We start from the raw sequence: 20,381 nt of genomic DNA, 5'->3' as shown, positions 1-20,381 counted from the left end.
CTAATTGAATCGAAAATAATTGAATCGAAAACAATCAAAACGAATCGAATCGAAATGAATCGAATCAAAAATAATCGAATCGAAACGAATCAAAACGAATATAATCGAATCGAATTGAAACGAATAGAATCGAAAAAGATCGAATCGAATCGAATCGAAAATAGTTGAATTGAATCGAAACGAAAATAATGGAATTGAATGAAATCGAAACGAATCGAATCGAAAAGAATCGAATTGAAAGGAATTGAATCGAAAATAATCGAATCGAAACGAATCAAATCAAAAATAATCGAATCGAAAAGAATCGAAATAAACCGAATGGAGACAAAAATAATCGAATCCAATCGACTCGAATCAAAACGAATCGAATCGAAAATAATTGAATCGAATCGAATCGAAACCAATCGAGTTAAAAATAATCTAATCGAATCGAAATAAATTAATAGAATACAATCGAATCGAAACGAATTGAATCGAAAAGAATCGAAACGAATCGAATCGAATCGAAACGAATCGAATTGAAAATAATTGAATCGATTTGAATCGAAAATTATCGAATCGAATCGAAACGAATCAAATCGAAAATAATAGAATCGAAAAGAATCGAAACGAATCGAATCAAAAAAATAGAATCGAAATGAATCGAAACGAAAATAATCGAATCGAATCAAATCGAAACGAATCGAGTCGAAAATAATCTAATTGAATCAAATCGAATCAAATCGAAAATAATTGATTCGAATCCAATCGAATCGAAAATAATCGAATCGAATCGATTCGAAAATTATTGAATCGAAACGAATCGAATCGAAAATAATCGAATCAATCGAAATTAACCGAATTGAATTGAAAGGAAAATAATGGAATCGAATCGAAACGAGTCGAATCGAAACAAATCGAGTCGAAATAATCGAATCCAAACGAATCAAAGCGAAAATAATGGAATCGAATTGAAATGAATCGAGTTGAAAATAATCGAATCGAATTGAAACGAAAATAATCGAATCGAATCAAATCGAAAATAATCGAATCGAATCGAAATGAATCGACAATTATCGAATTAAATCAAATAGAAAATAATCGAATCAAATCGAATCGAAAAGAATCGAATTGAATATAAACAAATCGAAACAAAATGAAAATAATCGAATCGAAACGAATCGAATCGAAACAAATCGAAACGAAGCGAAATGAATATAATCGAATCGAATCGCATTGCAACGAATCGAATCGAAAATAATCGAGTCGAAACGAATCGAAACGAAAATAATCGAATTGAACCGAATCAAAACGAATCGAATCGAAAATAATAGAATTAAACCAAATCGAATCGAAATTAATCGAATCGAATCGAATCGAAAATAATCGAATCGTATCGAAAAGAATCGAATCGTAACGAATGGAATAGAAAATAATCGAATGGTAATGAATCGAAATGAAAATAATCGAAATGAATAGCATCGAAAGGAATCAAATGGAAAATAATTGAATTGAAACGAATTAAACGAAAATAATCGATACGAATCGAATCGAAAATAATCGAATCGAATCGAATAGAAACGAATCGAATCGAAAATAATGGAATCGAATCGAATCGAAAATAAATCAAATCGAATAGAAATGAATCGAATCGAAATGAATCGAATTGAAAAGAATGAAAACAAATTGAATCGAAAATAATCGAACTGAAACGAATCGGAACAAAATAATTGAATCAAATCGAATCTAAACGAAAATAATCGAAATGAATAGCATTGAAAGGAATCAAATCGAAAATAATCGAATCGAAAGGAATTGAAATTAAAATAATCGAACCGATTCGAAAATAATCGAATCGAATCGAATAGAAACGAATCGGATCGAAACAAATCGAATCGAAAAGAATAAAAATGAATCGAATCAAAAATAATCGAATCGAATCGAATCAAAAATAATCGAATTGAATCGAATAGAAACGAATCGAATCGAAAAGAATAAAAACGAATCGAATCAAATATAATCGACTTGAAATGAATTGGAACAAAAATAATCTAATCGAATCGAATCGAAACGAATCGAATGGAGAATAATCGAATCGAATCAAATTGAAAATAACCGAATCGAATCGAATCGATTCAAAAATAATCTAATCGAATCGAATTGAATCGAATCGAAAATAATCGATTCGAATCGACGAATCAAATAGAAAATAATCGAATCGAAACGAATCGAATCGAAACGAATCGGAACAAAAATAATCGAATCGAATCGAATCAAAATGAATCAAAACGAAAATAATGGAATCGAAACAAATCGAATCGAAAATAATCAAATCGAATCGAATCGAAAATAATCGAATCAAAAAGAATCGAAACGAATCGAATAGAAAATAATCGAATCGAAACGAATCGAAACAAAAATAATCGAATCAAATCGAAACGAATCAAATCAAAAATAATCGAATCAAAACGAATCGAAAATAATCAAACCGAATCGACTCAAATCAAAACGAATCGAATCAAAAAGAATTGAAATTATCGAAACGAAAATAATCGAATCGAAAAGAATCAAAACGAAAATAATCGAATCGAATCAAAACCAATCGAGTTGCAAATAATCTAATCGAATCAAATCGAAAATAATCTAATAGAATCGAAACAAGAATAATAGAATCCATTCGAATCGAAACGAATTGAATCAAAAAGAATCGAAACGAATCGAATCGAAATGAATTGAAAATTATCGAGTTGATTCGAATCGAAACGAATATAATCGAATCGAATCGAAAATAATCGAATGGAATCTAATCGAAAGTAGTTGAATCGAATCGAAACGAAAATAATCGAATTGAATCTAATCGAATTGAATCGAATCGAAAATAATCGAATTTAATCGAATCAAAAAGAATTGAATCGAATCGAATTGAATCGAAATTAATTGAATCGAATCAAAATTAATCGAATCGAAACGAATCGAATTGAATCGAATCAAAAATAATCGAATCGAATCAAAACGAATTGAATCAAATCGAAAATAATCAAATCGGAACGAATCGAAAATAAACGAATATAATTGAAATGAAAATAATCGAATCAAAATGAATCGAAACGAAAATAATCGAATCGAATCGCATCGAAACGAATCGAATTGAAAATAATCAAATCGAAACGAATTGAAACAAAAATAATCGAATCGAATTTGAAACGAATCAAATCGAAAATAATCGAATCGAAACGAATCGAATAGAAACTAACCGAATCGAATCAAATCGAAACGAATTGAATCGATAATTATCGAATCAAAACAATTATAATCAATAATAACCGAATCGAATCGAATCGAATGTATCGGAAATAATCAAATCGAATCAAAACCAATCGAATCAAAAATAATTGAAACGAAACGAATCGAATAAAAAATAATCGATTCGAATCAAATCTAATCGAAAATAATCGAATCAAATCGAATCAAAACGAATAAAAAATTATCGAATCAAATCGAATCGAAAATAATCGAATCAACTCGAATCGAAACAAATCGAATCGAAAATAATCAAATCGAATCAATTCGAATCGAATCGAATTGAAAATAATCAAATCGAATCGAATCGAAAATAATCGAATTGAAACGAATCGAATCAAAAATAAACGAATCGAATCATTTCTAATCGAAAATAATCGTATCAAATCGAATCGAAACGAATCGAAAATAATCGAATCAAATCGAATCGAAAATAATCTAATTGAATCAAATCGAAAATAATCACATCGAAACGAATCAAATCAAATCGAAAATAATCGAATCGAAAATAACCGAATCGAATCAAAACGAATCGAATCGAAAATAATCAAATGGAATTGAAAATCAACGAATCGAATCGAGAATTTCCAATCGAAAATAATCAAATCGAATCGAAAAGATTCTAATCAAATGGAAAATACTCGAATCGAACCGAAAATAATCAAATTGAATAGAAAACAATCGAATCGAATCAAAAACAATTGAATCGAATCCAAAATAAACGAATCGAATTGAAAATCGAATTCAATCAAAAATAGATGAATCGAATAGAAAATAAATGACTCGATTCTAAAATAATCAAATTGAAAAGAATCGAATCGAATCGAAAAGAATCGATTCAAATCGAGAAGAATCGAATGGAAAAGAATTGAATCGAAAGAAACGAATAGAAAATAATCGAATCGAAAAGAATCGAATCAAATCGAAAAGAATAGAATCGAAAATAATCGAATCGAATCAAAAACAATGGAATCGAAAATAATCGAATCGAATCGAAAACAATCGAATCGAAAATAATGGAATCGAATCGAAAAGAATCGAATCAAAAAGAATCAAATCAAAAATAATCAAATCGAATCAAAAATAATCAAACTGAATCAAATCAAAAAGAATCGAATAGAATCGAAATTAATCGAATCAGAGGAGGAGCAAGATGGCTGAAGAGTAGGGTCCCCAAATCACCTGCCCCACCAAATTATCTAGATAACCTTCAAATCATCCTGAAAATCTATGAATTCGGCCTGAGATTTAAAGAGAGACCAGCTGGAACGCTATAGTGAGAAGAGTTCGCGCTTCCATCAAGGTAGGAAGACGGGGAAAAAGAAATAAAGAAACAAAGGGCATCCAAGGGGGAGGGGCCCCGTGAAGAGCCGGGCTAAGGCCAGGGAGAGTGCCCCCAGGAGAGGAAAGCTCTGTCCCGGAGAAGCAGGAGCTGCACCAACCTTCCCGGTGGAAAGGTGCCCGCAAGGAGTTAGAGCAGGACCCCAGGAGGGCGGGGTTGCCCTCAGGTTCCCTGGGACACTAACAGACACCTGCGCGCGCAGGAGAGTGTGCCGAGCACCCTAAGGGCTGCAGCACACACGGCGGGACCCGGAGCAGCTCGGAGAGGCTCAGGCGTGACTCCGCAGAGGGGGCTGTGTGGCTCCAGGAGCAACTTGGAGGGGCTCGGCCGGCGGCTTCACGGAGGGGTCTGCACAGCCGGGAGCGCGAATCCAACATCGCAGGCCCGAGAGCCCACGGTGCCAGGACAGATCCTGGGATCCCGCCTCCCCCCGGGACAGGCAGAGGCCTGGAGGGCCCAGGACAGCAAGGACGCTCCTGCCCAGAGCTGAGCAGAGCAGCGGCCCCGCCCCCCGGAGGCTCCAGGCCCTGCAGGCAGAGTACTACAGAGTTCCTGTGGGGGCTGAATCCAGGTTTCCAGAGCTGCCGCCGCTGCCACCTTGATTGTTCCTCCTGGGGCCTCACGGGGTAAACAACCCCCACTGAGCCCTGCACCAGGCAGGGGACAGAACAGCTCCCCCAAGTGCTAACACCTGAAAATCAGCACAACAGGCCCCTCCCCCAGAAGACCTGCTAGAAGGACAAGTTCCAGGGGAAGTCAAGGGACTTAAAGTATACAGAATCAGAAGATACTCCCCCATGTTTTTTTTAATTTCTGATTGCTTCCCCCACCCTTTCCCCCCTTTCTTTCTTTTTCTTTCTCTTTTTATTCTTTTTTCTTTTTTTCGCCCTTTTTTCTTTTTCTCTTTTCGTTCCTTCTTTCTCTCCTCTCTTTTTCTCCTTTACAGAATACAACTAGTTTTTTGCCACTCTGCACTGAGCAAAATGACTAGAAAGAAAACCTCACCTCCAAAGAAAGAATCAGAAACAGTCCTCAATTACAAAATCTGGATTACAATTCAATATCAGAAAGCCAATTCAGAAACACTATCATACAGCTACTGGTGGCTCTAGAAAAAAGCATAAAGGACTCAAGAGACTTCATGACTGCAGAATTTAGATCCAATCAGGCAGATATTAAAAATCAATGGAATGAGATGCAATCCAAACTAGAAGTCGTAACGACAAGGGTTAATGAGGTGGAAGAACGAGTGAGTGATATAGAAGACAAGTTGATGGCAAACAGGGAAACTGAGGAAAAAACAGACAATTAAAAGACCATGAGGTTAGATTAAGGGAAATAAATGACAGCCTGAGGAAGAAAAACCTACATGTAATTGGGGTTCCCAAGGGCACCGAAAGGGACAGAGGGCCAGAATATGTATTTGAACAAATCCTAGCTGAAAACATTCCTAATCTGGGAAGGGAAACAGGCATTCAAATCCAGGAAATAGAGAGATCCCCCCCCTAAAATCAATAAAAACCGTTCAACACCTCGACATTTAATAGTGAAGCTTGCAAATTCCAACGATAAAGAGAAGATCTTTAAAGCAGCAAGAGACAAAAAAGCCCTGAATTTATGGGGAGGAGCATTAGGGTAACAGCAGACCTCTCCACAGAGACCTGGCAGGCCAGAAAGGGCTGGCAGGATATATTCAGGGTCCTCAATGAGAAGAACATGCAACCAAGAATACTTTATCCAGCAAGGCTCTCATTCAAAATGGAAGGAGAGATAAAGAGCTTCCAAGACAGACAGGAAGTAAAAGAATATGTGACCTCCAAAACATCTCTGCAAGACATTTTAAGGGGGACTCTTAAAATTCCCCTTTAAGAAGTTCAGTGGAACAATCCACAAAAACAAGGACTGAAGAGATATCATGATGACACTAAACTCATATCTGTCGATAGTAACTCTGAACGTGAACGGGCTTAATGACCCCATCAAAAGGTGCAGGGTTTCAGACTGGATAAAAAAGCAGGACCCATCTATTTGCTGTCTACAAGAGACTCATTTTAGACAGAAGGACACCTACAATCTGAAAATAAAAGTTTGGAGAACCATTTACCATTCAAATGGTCCTCAAAAGAAAGCAAGGGTAGCCATCCTTATATCAGATAAACTAAAATTTACCCCGAAGACTGTAGTGAGAGATGAAGAGGGACACTATATCATACTTAAAGAATCTATCCAACAAGAGGACTTAACAATCCTCAATACATATGCCCCGAATGTGGGAGCTGCCAAATATTTAAACCAATTAATAACCAAAGTGAAGAAATACTTAGATAATAATACACTTATACTTGGTGACTTCAATCTAGCTCTTTCTACCCTCGATAGGTCTTCTAAACACATCTCCAAAGAAACGAGAGCTTTAAATGATACACTGGACCAGATGGATTTCACAGATATCTACAGAACTTTACATCCAAACTCAACTGAAAACACATTCTTCACAAGTGCACATGGAACTTTCTCCAGAATACACCACATACTGGGTCACAAATGGGGTCTGAACAGATACCAAAAGATTGGGATCATCCCCTGTATATTCTCAGGTCATAATGCCTTGAAATTAGAACTAAATCACAACAAGAAATTTGGAAGGACCTCAAACATGTGGCGGTGAAGGACCATCCTGCTAAAAGATGAAAGGGTCAACCACGAAATTAAGGAAGAATTAAAAAGATTCATGGAAACTAATGAGAATGGGATCCCTGGGTGGCGCAGCGGTTTGGCGCCTGCCTTTGACCCAGGGCGCGATCCTGGAGACCCGGGATCGAATCCCACGTCGGGCTCCCAGTGCATGGAGCCTGCTTCTCCCTCTGCCTGTGTCTCTGCCTCTCTCTCTCTCTGTGTGACTATCATAAATAAAAAAATAAAAAAAATAAAAAAAAATTAAAAAGGAAACTAATGAGAATGAACATACAACCGTTCAAAATCTTTGGGATGCAGCGAAAACCGTCCTAAGGGGTAAATACATCACAATACAAGCGTCCATTCAAAAACTGGAAAGAACTCAAATACAAAAGCTAACATTACTCATAAAGGAGCTAGAGAAAACACAGCAGATAGATCCTACACCCAACAGAAGAAGAGAATTAATTAAAATTCGAGCAGAACTCAATGAAATCAATAACAGAAGAACTGTGGAACCGATAAAACCAGGAGTTGGTTCTTTGAAAGAATTAATAAGATAGATAAACCATTAGCCAAACTGATTAAAGAGAGAGAGAAGACTCAAATTAATAAAATCATGAATGAGAAAGGAGAAATCACTTCCAACACCTAGGATATACAAACGATTTTTAAAAAATATTATGAACAGCTATACGCCAACAAATTATGCAATCTAGAAGAAATGGACGCATTCCTGGAAAGCCAGAAACTACCAAACCTGGAACAGGAAGAAATAGAAAACCTGAACAGGCCAATATCCAGGGAGGAAACTGAAGCAGTCATCCAAAACCTCCCAACACACAAAAGTCCAGGGCCAGATGGCTTCCCAGGGGAATTCTATCAAATGTTTAAAGAAGAAACCATACCTCTCCTACTAAAGCTGTTTGGAAAGATAGAGATGGAGTACTTCCAAATTCGTTCTATGAAGCCAGCATCACCTTAATTCCAAACCAAAGACCCCACCAAAAAGACCAATATCCCTGATGAACATGGATGCAAAAATTCTCAACAAGATACTAGCCAATAGGATCCAACAGTACATTAAGAAAATTATTCACCATGACCAAGTAGGATTTATCCCCGGGACACAAGGATGGTTCAACACTCGTAAAACAATCAATGTGATTCATCATATCAGCAAGAGAAAAACCAAGAACCATATGATCCTTGATCCTCTCATTAGATGCAGAGAAAGCATTTGACAAAATAGAGCATCCATTCCTAATCAAAACACTTCAGAGCGTAGGGATAGAGGGAACATTCCTCGACATCTTAAAAGCCATCTACGAAAAGCCCACAGCAAATATCATTCTCAATGGGGAAGCACTGGGAGCCTTTCCCCTAAGATCAGGAACAAGACAGGGATGTCCACTCTCAACGCTTACTTAAGGAATCTATCCAACAAGAGGACTCTCAACGCTGCTATTCCACATAGTACTGGAAGTCCTAGCCTCAGCAATTAGACAACAAAAAGACATTAAAGCATTCAAATTGGCAAAGAAGTCAAACTCTCCCTCTTTGCTGATGACATCATACTCTACCTAGAAAATCCAAAATCCTCCACCCCAAGATTGCTAGAACTCATACAGCAATTTGGTAGCGTGGCAGGATACAAAATCAATGCCCAGAAATCAATGGCATTTCTATACACTAACAAAGAGAAATTAAGGAGTCAATCCCATTTACAATTGCATCCACAAGCGTAAAATACCTAGGAATAGACCTAACCAACGAGGTAAAGGATCTATACCCTAAAAACTTTTTGTTTTCAGAACACTTCTGAAAGAAATTGAGGAAGACACAAACAGATAGAAAAATATTCCATGCTCATGGATTGGCAGAATTAAGATTCTGAAAAAGTCAGTGTTACCCAGGGCAATGTACACGTTTAATGCAAACCTTATCAAAATACCATGGACTTTCTTCTGAGAGTTAGAACAATTTTTTTTAAGATTTGTGTGGAATCAGAAAAGATCCCAAATAGGGGAATTTTTAAAAAGACAAATATATCTGGGGGCATCACAATGCCAGATTTCAGGTTGTTCTACAATGCTGTGGTCATCAAGACAGTGTGGTACTGGCACAAAATCAGATGCATAGATCAATGGAACAGAATAGAGAACCCAGAAGTGGACCCTGTACTTTACGGTCAACTAATATTCGATAAAGGAGTAAAGACGATCCATTGGAAGAAAGACAGTCTCTTCAATAGATGGTGTTGGGAAAATTGGACATCCACAGTCAGAAGAATGAAACTAGACCACTCTTTTTCACCATACACAAAGATAAACTCAAAATGGATGAAAGATCTACATGTGAGACAAGAGTCCATCAAAATCCCAGAGGAGAACACAGGCAACACCCTTTTTGAACTCAGCCACAGTAACTTCTTGCAAGATACTTCCATGAAGGCAAAAGAAACAAAAGCAAAATGAACTATTGGGACTTCATCCAGATAAGAAGCTTTTGCACAGCAAAGGATACAGTCAACAAAACTCAAAGACAACCTACAGAATGGGAGAAGATATTTGCAAATGACGTATCAGATAAAGGGCTAGTTTCCAAGATCTATAAAGAACTTATTAAACTCAACACCAAAGAAACAAACAATCCAATCATGAAATGGGCAAAACACATGAAGAGAAATCTCACAGAGGAAGACATAGACATGTCCAAAATGCACATAAGAAAATGCTCTGCATCACTTACCATCAGAGAAATACAAATCAAAACCACAGTGAGATACCACCTCACACCAGTGACAATGGGGAAAATTAACAAATCAAGAAACCACAAATGTTGGAGAGGATGTGGAGAAAAGAGGAACCCTCTTACACTGTTGATGGTAATGTGAACTGGTGCAGCCACTCTGGAAAACTGTGTGGATGTTCCTCAAAGAGTTAAAAATAGGGATCCCTGGGTTGTGCAGCAGTGGCGCCTGCCTTTGGCCCAGGGCGAGATCCTGGAGACCCGGGATCGAATCCCACATCGGGCTCCCGGTTCATGGAGCCTGCTTCTCCCTCTGCCTTTGTCTCTGCCTCTCTCTCTCTCTCTGTGACTATCATAAACAAATAAAAAAAAAGAGTTAAAAATAGACCTGCCCTATGACCCAGCAATTGCACTGCTGGGGATTTACCCCAAAGATTCAGATGCAATGAAACGCTGGACACCTGCACCCCAATGTTTATAGCAGCAATGTCCACAATAGCCAGACTGTGGAAGGAGCCTCGGTGTCCATCGAAAGATGAATGGATAAAGAAGATGTGGTTTATCTATACAACGGAATATTACTCAGCCATTTGAAACGACAAATACCCACCATTTGCTTCAATGTGGATGGAACTGGAGGGTATTATTTTAAGTGAAGTAAGTCAATCGGAGAAGGACAAACAGTGTATGTTCTCATTCATTTGAGGAATATAAATAATAGTGAAAGGCAAAATAAGGGAAGGGAGAAGAAATGTGTGGGAATTGTCAGAAAGGGAGACAGAACATAAAGATTCCTAACTCTGGGAAACGAACTAGGGGTGGTGGAAGAGGAGGAGGCATGGGGGTAGGCGTGAGTGGGTTACGGGCACTGAGAGGGATACTTGACAGAATGAGCACTGGGTGTTATTCTGAATGTTGGGAAATTGAACACCAATAAAAATTATTTCATTAAAAAATAATAATAGAAGAATCGAATAATGTTAGCTGATACGACTACAGGCAGTCAGGATGCAGGAGGGTCCTGTCTTGAGGTCAACTCTCAAAAGGAAACAGGGCTCTAAAGCACCTTTCCACTAGCGGCTTTCTGATGGCCGTTAGAACATAGCTACATTGTAAGTCAGGAGGTTCCATGTCTACCGCTCTACTGCACCTGGAGACACAATCCTTGAAGCCTACAGCTAGCTCCTTGTGTCCTATGACCTTCTGAAAAACATGTCTAGTGAGGATGTTCGAAATTCCATCTGAAGGCCGTGTGGAACTGTGAGGGATTGGGGATGAGCTCAAGTCTCAGAAGCAAGTACCCTTTGGACACTGCGTTCAACTAGCTTCTTATGTAAGGAACTTAGTAAGTAGCACCAATCTAAGAGAGCCGTTCCTCACATATCTCTGGATGGGGCTTGGAGACACTAGTCTTGTGGCCCAGCAAGTTCCAGTAACCTCTCACAACCCTTCTGTCACGCATCAAGCATAGGCCTAAAAGGAGCAAAGTGTACCTGCAGTCAGCATGTGGAAGGTACAGGGCATAAGTTCAACTCTCAGAAGTGTGTATGCTTTGCAGGCAGATGTCTGCTAGACACTTACTGACGGGTGCTAGAACCGAGCTACACTCTAATTGAGCAAGGACGTTGGCAATCGCTGTATTGAACTGAGATACACGTGAGTACAGGCCTGTCACTTCCACAGGCTTTTCACACAACCTCTTCCGGCACCTAACATAAGGATGCTAGGACCTATGTCTACAGGCAGTCAGGATGCGGGAGGATCCTGCCCTGACCTCAGTTCTCTCAAGGAAGCATGCCTAGAAGCCAGCTTTCAACTAGCTGCGTACTTATGGCAGTGAGAATGTAGCAGTATCCTGAGTCAGGAAGTTCCAAGATTACCACTCTACTGCACCTGGAGATACCGTCCAGGTCTGCATTGTTCCACTTGCGTCTCAGAAGCCTCAGACAAACGTCTCTGGTGAAGACGTTCGAAACTCACTCTGCAGGCAGTGTGGAACTGAGGGCCTGAGTGTGAGCTCAACTCAAAGAAGTAAGATGCTTTTGGACAAGACGTTCAGCTACCTTCTCACGTATGGCACTTAGTATGTACCATCAGTCTAACACAGGAATCACTAGGAAATCGCTGGATTGAGCTTGGAGACACTAGTCTTGTGTGCTGGGACATTCCACATACCACTCACAACACTTCAGTCACATATCGAGCCTAGGCCTGTTAGGAGCCACGTGTACCTGCAGGCAGGATGTGCTAGGTACAGGCCATATGCTCCACTCTCAGAATTGTGTATGCCTGGGAGGCAGATGTCTGCTACCTACTCGAACATGGGAGTTAGAACCTAGCTACACTCTAATTGAAGAAACAGTTGGATATCGCTGTATTCAACTCAGATACACGTGATTACAGGCATCTCGCTTCCACAAGCATTTCTCACAACCTCTCCCAGGACCTAAGATAAGGATGTTAGCCGCTATGTCTAAAGGCAGTCAGGATGCCGGTGGGTCCTGTATTTAGCTCAACTCTCTAAATGAAGCAGGCTTCGAAGGCACCTTTCCACTAGCTGCGTCCTTATGGCTGTGAGAATGTAGCTACGTTGTAAGTCAGGAGGTTCCATGTATACCGCTCTATTGCACCTGGAGACACAACCATTGAAGCCTGCCGCTAGTTCCCTGTGTTCTATGAGCTTCTGACAAACAAGTCTACTGAGGATGTTGGAAATTCCATCTGAAGGCCATGTGGAACTCTGAGGGACTGGGGGTGAGCTGAAGTCTCAGAAGCAAGTACCCTTTGGACACGGAGTTCAACTAGCTTATCATGTATGGAACTTTGTATGCAGCACCAATCTAAGAGAGCAGTTCCTCACATATCTCTGGATTGGGCTTGGAGACACTAGTCGTGTGGGCCAGCACTTTCCGCTAACCTCTCACACTCCTTCTGTCACGCATAGAGCCTAGGCCTGGTAGGAACGAAGTGTACCTGCAGTCAGCATGTGGGAGGTACAGGGCATAAGTTCAACTCTCAGAAGTGTGTATGCTTTGCAGGCAGATGTCTGCTAGACACTTATTGACGGGTGCTAGAACCGAGCTACACTCGAATTGAACAAGGACGTTGGCAATCGCTGTATTGAACTCAGATACACGAGAGTACAGGCCTGTCACTTCCACATGCTTGTCACACAACCTCTATCAGCACCTAACATAAGGATGCTAGGACCTATGTCTACAGGCAGTCAGGATGCGGGAGGGTCCTGCCCTGACTTCAGCTCTCACAAGGAAGCATGCCTAGAAGCCAGCTTTCAACTAGCTGCGTTCTCCTGGCAGTGAGAATGTAGCAGTATTCTGAGTCAGGAGGTTCTAAGATTACCACTCTACTGCACCTGGACATACCTTCCAGGTCTGCATTGTTCCACTTGCGTCTCAGAAGCCTCTGACAAAGGTCTCTGGTGAAGACGTTGGAAACTCACTCTGCAGGCAGTGTGGAACTGTGAGGGACTGGGTGTGAGCTCAACTCTCAGAAGTAAGTTGCTTTTGGACAAGGCGTTCAGCTACCCTCTCACGTATGGAACTTAGTATGTACCACCAGTCTAACACAGGAATTCCTAGGAAATCGTTGGACTGAGCGCGGAGGTACTAGTTTCAGGGCCATCACCTTCCCCTTACCTCTCACAACACCTCAGTCACGCATGGAGTCTAGACCTGTTAGGAGCGACGTGTACCTGCACGCAGGATGTGGGAGGTACAGGCCATAAGCTCAACCCTCAGAAGTATATATGCCTGGGTGCCAGATGTCTGCTACCCACTCGAACATGGAGTTAGAACCTAGGTACACTCTAATTGAAGAAGGCTGTTGGACATCGCTCTATTCAATGCAGAATCACGTGAGTACAGGCCTGACGGTTCCACATGTTTTTCTCACAATCTCCCAGCACCTAACATAAGGATTTTAGCAGCTATGCCTACAGGCCGGCAGGTTGCAGGAGGGTCCTCTCTTGAGCTCAGCTATCAAAAGGACGCATGGCTTGGTGCTGTAAGTCAGGAGGTTCAATGAATACTGCTCTGCTGCACCTGGAGACACAACCATTGAAGCCTGCGACTTGCCCCCTGCGTCCCATGAGCTTCTGGCATACATCTCTAGTGAGGATGTTCGATACTCTATCTGCAGGCAGTGTGGAACTGTGAGGGACTGCGTGTGGTCTCTCCTCTCAGAATTAAGTTCCCCTAGACACTGCGTTGAACTAGCTTCTCTTGTATGGAAGTTAGTATGCAGTGCCAATGTATGAGAGGAATTCCTCGGTAGTCGCTGGATTGAGCTTGAAGACACTTGTCTCCTGGCCTGCACCTTCCAATTGCCTCTCACACCACTTCTGTCACACATCGAACCTAGGCCTGTTAGAAGCGAAGTGTACATGCAGTGTGGGACCCAGTAAATTTCTTTTTATTTGTTTATGATAGTCACACAGCGAGAGAGAGATAGAGAGGCAGAGACATAGGCAGAGGGAGCAGCAGGCTCCATGCACCGGGAGCCCGTGGGATTTGATCCCAGGTTTCCAGCATCATGCCCCTGGTCAAAGGCAGGCGCTAAACCGCTGCACCACCCACGGATCTCGGGACCCAGGAAATTTAACAAAAATCCCCTACTCCTGGAGAAGCAGAGCAGGACTGATTCCATTTTGTGCTACACCTGTCACCTCCTGTATCACCTCTACATAACCTGATTATTGTTTAAGGTGCTGCCCCACCCTAATCAAGCTTTCGGGCACACCCTAATTGGAAATCGGCTCATAATAATGTAACCCTGCTTTGTGCCCACCAAAACTGCGCGCCAATTCTGACCAAAGTAATAGGCCAGGTCAAGTGGATACTATAGGGTAAGATGTAACTCAATCAGCCACCTGCGTGTGGACCGACATGACTGTGCAACTTTCTGTGTATCCCATGGGCCCCTGGCCCCTATAAAGCTGCTATGCCTCTTAGTCTCGGGGTCCAAGTCCCTGCTCCGCTGTGTCGGGTATACTTAGACCCACGCTCCAGCTTGTGAATAAACCCTTGTGTGTTTGCATCGGTGTCGGCTTCTCCGTGATTTCTCGGATTCTTAATCTTGGCCACAACATTTGGGGGCTCTTCCGGGATCTGAGAGACCTTCAGGACCCTATCCGGAGGGTTTCACGCGTGGTGAGTGCATTCAACTTTTTCCAATTTTGCGCGCATATTCTCTGAGAGCTCTAACATGTAGGAATTCCAATCTGTATTAGGTCGGCATTGGCTTAGGCGGATGCGCTGCTGGGCCATCAACCGGGGGTCTTGAGGAGACGTCCCTTGCCCCTGCCTGGAGGATGGAGGTCCTATCTGTAAGGAGGACGGAGGTCCTCATCTGTATGGAGGACGGGGGTCCTCATGCAAAAGGAGGACGGGGGTCCTCATCCGTAAGGAGGACGGGGGTCCTCATCCGTATGGGGGACTGGGTCCTCATCCGTAAGGAGGACAGGAGTCCTTATATGTATAGAGGACGGGGGTCCTCAATCTGTAAGGAGGGCTGGCTGCCAGCCCTTCAGATTACTTTCTGTCTTGTCTCCGCAGCCGCACTAGAACGTTTGTCTGTTACTGTGTACTTGTTACCTGTTTGCACACTGGTCTGTGTTACTGTGTTCTTGTTAACTGTGTGTTTGACTGTGTTATTTGTGAACTGTCATAACTGTGCCTTGGTGTGGACGGGGGACATAATGGGGCAGATGCAAACCATACCCTTGTCTCTTATGCTCTCCCACTTCTCGGATGTTAGGGAAAGAGCTCTTATTCTGAGCATAGACATACAGAGAGAGAGATTCCAAATTTATTACATATCAGAATGGCCAACCTTTGACGTGGGATGGCCCTGAGAAGGAAATTTTCACCTACCTATATCTTACAGGTTAAGGCCGTGAACTTCAGGGACAAACCAGATGGCCACCCTGACCAGATGCCCAACATCCTGGCCTGTCAGGACATGATCGAGAATTCCCCTCCTTGGCTAAAACCCGTTTTTACTCCCCAAAGCACACAACTCGCCTGAAGGTAAGGAGAGACTCCGGGTCCACCGCCAGACTCTAATGGCAGGTCTCCAGGCTGCCGCGTACAAGACTACCAATCTGGCCAAGGTCTATGATGTGAGACAGGGCAAGGATGAGAGTCCAGCAGCCTTCTTAGAGGGAGCAATAGAGGCTTTTAGGCAGTACACCCCTATGAACCCAGAAGCCCCGGAAACAAAGGCCGCAATTATCATGGCTTTTGTTAACCAGGCCGCTCTGAACATTAAAAAGAAATTGCAAAGAGTAGAGAGACTGGGAGAGAAGAGCTTGCAGGACTTAGTGATAATAGCAGAACGAGTCTATAATAGAAAAAGTCCGGAAGAACTGCAGGTTACCACCCCACACGCTATTAAAGGGGTACTCAAACAGCCCCCAGACAGCTGGGTCAGCAATGCCTATCTGACCCATTATCAGAGCCTACTGCTAAACCCCACCAGAATTTTATTTAAGCCACCGACAACCCTGAATCCGGCAACGCTACTCCCCAACCCAGACTGGGACCCCCCTCTTCATGACTCTCAAGAAATTTTGGCACAGGTGTACGGAATCAGAGCTGATCTCCAGGACCAGCCACTGCCAAATGCCGATGCCACCTGGTACACAGACGGCAGCAGTGTTGTCCGAGAAGGAGTCCGATTTGCGGGGGCAGCTATACCATAACCACGGAGACAGAGACCGTCTGGGCGGAGCCATTGACAGCCTGAATGTTGGCTCAATGGGCAGAACTGATCCCACTGGCCAAGGCGCTGACCATGGGGGAAGGTAAACGAATAAACATCTACACCGACAGCAGATACCCCTTTGCCACCACTCGCATCCATGGAGCCCTTTACAGAGAGAGAGAGAGCTTCTGACAGCAGAGGCAAAGCCTGTTAAAAACAAAATGGAGATTCTTGAACTCCTGAGGACCCTCTGGCTGCCCAAGGCCCTAGCCATCATCCACTGTCCGGGGCACCAAAAGGCAGACACACCAGTAGCCAGGGGAAACCGGCTAGCCGATTTAAAGCAAAGGAGGCGTCCCTTTTGGTGACCCAGGTCTTAGCAACCACGCTACCTGATCCGGGGGAGCGGATCCTGCCGGACACCCCCAACTATAGTGATGCTGACTTACACTGGATCAAACACTTGCCTATGACCCAGTGATTGTGTGGCTGGTGGAGGGCCACAGACTCCAGCATCATCTTGCCAGAGGAACTGGGACGGCGAGTCCTATCCAAAATGCATCGGAGTACTCACACGGGAACAAGGAAGATGGAAGACCTCCTACGACATGCAAAGATCACTATTAAAGACTCTCGAGCAAAGATCGAGCAGATCGTGGCGAGCTGCCACTCATGCCAGTTAATTAATGCCACCGCCCAACAGGCACCTGGCTCCGGGGGGACCGCCCAGGAGCCTACTGGGAAGTGGACTTGTCTGAGGTAAAATCTGGAAAATACGGATACAGGTATTTATTAGTGTTTGTAGATACTTTTTCACTATGGACAGAGGCATTTCCCACCAAACCTGAAACGGCACAGACCATGACCAAGAAACTGCTGGAAGACATCTTACCGAGGTATGGTTTTCCTGTTAAGATTGGGTCAGACAAGGGCCCAGGATTTTTCTCTAAGGTAACACAGGGAGTGGCACTAGTACTTGGGGCAGATTGGAAATTAGATTGTGCATATAGGCCCCAGAGCTCAGGACAGGTAGAGGGGATGAACAGAACATTAAAGGAGACCTTAACTAAATTAGCCCTGGAGACTGGCGGAGACTGCGTGACTCTCCTCCCCTTCGCCCCATATAGGGTAAGGAACTCCCCATATAAGATGGGACTGACTCCCTACGAGATCATGTTCGGTCTTCCTCCACCTGTTATCCCCATTTTAAAACTTGAGGTGCTTGCTGAATTTGATGATCGCCAACTTCTTTTCTCCCTCCAAATGTCATGAACCCATGAGCAGGTGTGGCCTAAACTGAGGGTCCTCTATGAGACTGGGCCACCCCCGGATCCCCATCGATATCGGCCAGGTGACTGGGTGTACGTGTGGAGATATCAACACCGGACACTTCAACCTCGCTGGAAGGGACCTTACACCGTGATCCTGACCACTCCCACCGCTCTCAAGGTCGACGGGATTATTCCCTGGTCCACTACACCCACGTCCAGCCAGCTGACCCAAACACCGTACTCAAGAACTTTGTTCCAGAATGGAAAAGCCAACCGGACAAGGACAATCCCCTAAAGCTAAAAGTGCACCGTTCTCACTAATTTCGCATCTCCAAGACTCCCTAGTCTGAGGTTGTCCTTCAAAATAGAAAGGGATTAGACTTAGTCTTCTTACAACAAAGGGTGTGTGTGTGTGGGGGGGGGGGGGGGTTATGTGCTGCCTTAAACGTAGAATGCTGCTTCTTCGCTGCAATATAAATGGGAGCGAGAACAGCAACAAGGTTGGTTAAAATCCTGGTTTAATCATTCCACCTGGCTCACTCTAAGAGCAACCTGGACCCTTGATTGGATCCTGCATAGGATCCTCTCAAAACGGGGGGAACGTGGGACCCAGGAAATTTAACAAAAATCCCCTACCCCTGGACAAGCACAGCAGGACTGATTCCATTTTGTGCTACACATGTCACCTCCTGTATGACCCCCACATAACCTGCTTATTGCTTAAGGCGCTGCCCCACCCTAGTCGAGCCGCTGGGCACACCCTAATCGGAAATCGGCTCAGAACAATGTAACCCTGCTTTGTGCCCCCCAAAACTGCACGCCAATTCTGACCAAAGTAATAGGCCAGCTCAAATGGATACTATAGGGTAAGATGTAATTCAATCGGCCACCTGCGTGTGGACCGACATGACTGTGCACCTTTCTGTGTATCCCATGGGCCACTGGCCCCTATAAGGCTGCTACGTCGCGTCGCCTCTTAGTCTCGGGGTCCAAGTCCCTGCTCTGCAGTGTCGGGTATATTTGGACCCATGCTGGAGCTTGTAAATAAACCCTCGTGTGTTTGCATCGGTGTCGGCTCCTTGGTGGTTTCTCAGATTTGCAATCTTGGGCACAAGAGCAGGGCCTGCTGCCCTGACCTCCCTTCCACATTGACCGCCCCACAGGCCCTCTGTGCCCGAGGCACACAGGCACGGGGATGCGGGGAGGGGAGGAAGTGCCCCGGAACCCGGCCAGCCCAGGCCCCCAGGACAGAGGGAGCACAGACCTCCTAGGTCGCTTTGCACAGACCCTGGTGACCTGAGGCTCCCTGACTGTCACTCTGTCCCAGCCCCTCCTGGCCCGCGGGGCACAGGCTGAGTCCCAGTAAAGTCCGTGGGGTCCTGACCCTCGTGTCTGGCCGCCCCTGGAAGGCACGTGGGGACGTCAGCTGTGTGTGTGCCTGGCGGCGCCCCTGCAGGGGCTGGTTGGGGCCTGGGTGGTGCCCCCTCCTCCTCTCTGGGGGTCTCTCCACGCCCCGTGCACAGAGTTCCTGGAGACACAAAAATGGGCTGGCTGTGCATTTTCGCACCACAACACTTTCTTGACTTTCTACAGCAAACGGGCTCAGAGCCGAGAGTGCCTGCCTTCCCCTGGGGAGGGAGATCTTTCTGTCCTTTAGGGGAGGTCAAGGATCACAGGGGTTGGGGGGGCGGGGGCTGCAGTCCCCCACCTGGGAGCATGTGTGGACTCCGTGTGGGGGGCGTGTGTCCAGAGGTTTCAGCCAGAGAGATGGTTCTGAGGACAGCAGAGCTGACCTGGACCTGCAGCTCATGGGCTCCTGCGCTGGGTCCCCGCAGGGCAGCTGGACCCCGGCCTCGCGCCCCCTGGGGCCCCAGCACCTGGAGGAGCCTGCCTCCTGCTGTGGGTGTTGGTGGGGCCCACCGGCCTACCCCTGCTCTCCCCACACTAGGTTGTCCCGGGATCCCCAGGGCTGCCCTCGGTCAGCGACCCGGATCTGTGGGGCACACCCAGGGCCCAGGAGGCCACATGCAGCTGTGAGAGGGCTCGCTCAGGCTCAGCCCGGGGCCAGTATCCAGGTCTGGCCAGGGCCAGGGGGGTGGATCCCATTAGTCTTTGTGTTGGGCCTGGGGGGGGCTCAAATCACCCCAGCCCCCACAGAGCCCGGGGCCAGGCCAGCCCAGGTCCATCAGGGTTAGGGTCTGGTGTCCTATGCAGGGTGTGCCGCCCTCCAGGAGGGACAGTGGGAGGAGGCAGGGCACAGTGCATACCGTGTTCCACCCACCTGCATCCACCCTGTCGGGGGCTCCGGGCCTTCCCTCTTCCCTGCAACCCCTGTGTAC

This window comes from Canis lupus, chromosome 30 (assembly GCF_003254725.2).
Source record: "Canis lupus dingo isolate Sandy chromosome 30, ASM325472v2, whole genome shotgun sequence".
Taxonomy (NCBI): Eukaryota; Metazoa; Chordata; class Mammalia; order Carnivora; family Canidae; genus Canis; species Canis lupus.
The sequence above is the reverse complement of the archived record's forward strand: the minus strand, read 5'-3'. Positions refer to the sequence as shown.